The sequence below is a fragment of the Octodon degus genome, unplaced genomic scaffold (genome assembly GCF_000260255.1).
Source record: "Octodon degus isolate 3935 unplaced genomic scaffold, OctDeg1.0 scaffold00016, whole genome shotgun sequence".
Lineage (NCBI taxonomy): Eukaryota > Metazoa > Chordata > Mammalia > Rodentia > Octodontidae > Octodon > Octodon degus.
Window position 1 is genome coordinate 6,655,996 of NW_004524592.1, and position 1,050 is coordinate 6,657,045.

Consider the following 1,050-nt stretch of genomic DNA (forward strand, 5'->3'; position numbering starts at 1 on the left):
TGGTGGGGGGCGGCCCAAGGGGGTGGGAGACGGTCTGGCCCACGCTGCGCCTGGGCTGGGACTGGTCCCGCCGGCGCAGGTAGCAGGAAGCTCTCCGCACACTCACCGGACCTGGGTAGGACTGGGTCTGGGGGTTCCTGGAAGTCAGCAGAAATTCCTACTTGGCGGGAGGGTGGGGAGGTACAGCAGAGTGGTGTGGGGCGGCCCGAGGGGCTGGGAGAGGGTCCGGCCCACGCTGCACCTGGGCTGGGACTGGTCCCGCCGGCGCAGGGTCCACACATGGATTTTATAAAACAGTAATCCATGTCTTCTTAGAGCTTATATTAATGATCAGTATAATTGTTCATGTAACATGAAGGTAGCCAGCAGTGATATTCACTTGGCAGTTGTACAAAACAATTGCACATCTAAATAACTAAATAGAGTAAGCGCACTCATTTTGTTTGAAAATACATAAAGGAGAAATAACTATTTTTATGAATGTCATTGGTTGCAGTGCACAGAGACTTACTTCAGGCTAGGATTTTTCTTTTTAAAAATAAGGATACATTTTCAGCAAATCAGAATAGAGGCTGTGGTATGGCTAAGCCTTTCGAAGACTGCCACCTAAAAGTCTTTACTCATATCCAAGTGTATTAGTTATCACTGTGTAAGAGAATATTCTCAAGTGTAGTGACTCAAAACACTGATTATTTCATAGTTTTCTTTGTGTTCAGAATCTAGGCATGACTTAGCTGGGTACTTTTGGCAGAGGCCTATCACTGGGCTACCATCACATAATTGGTAAGACCACCAGTCATCTTCAAGTTGATAAATTCTGCTCCTCAGATTATTCACTTGGTGGTGGTGTTTTTGGTGGAACTAGGGATTGAATTCAGGCCCTTGCGCTTGCCAGGGAAGCGCTTATTCCACTGAGCCATCTCCCCGGCCCTGATTATTCACTTGGCTGTTGGCTGACAGTATTTAGGTCTCTGCTCTCTTTTGGCTGGAAGTAGCATTTTTTTTTTTTTTTTTTTTGGTCATGGATTTTTTCAGTTCCCACGAAGGTAG

General features: G+C 46.7%; 1 protein-coding gene across 5 annotated transcripts in view; it reads left to right on the forward strand.

Annotated features, from left to right (window-relative positions):
* Positions 1–1,050, forward strand: part of Kansl1l (KAT8 regulatory NSL complex subunit 1 like) — a 129,940-nt gene that overhangs the window by 7,976 nt on the left and 120,914 nt on the right. The window lies entirely within an intron of this gene.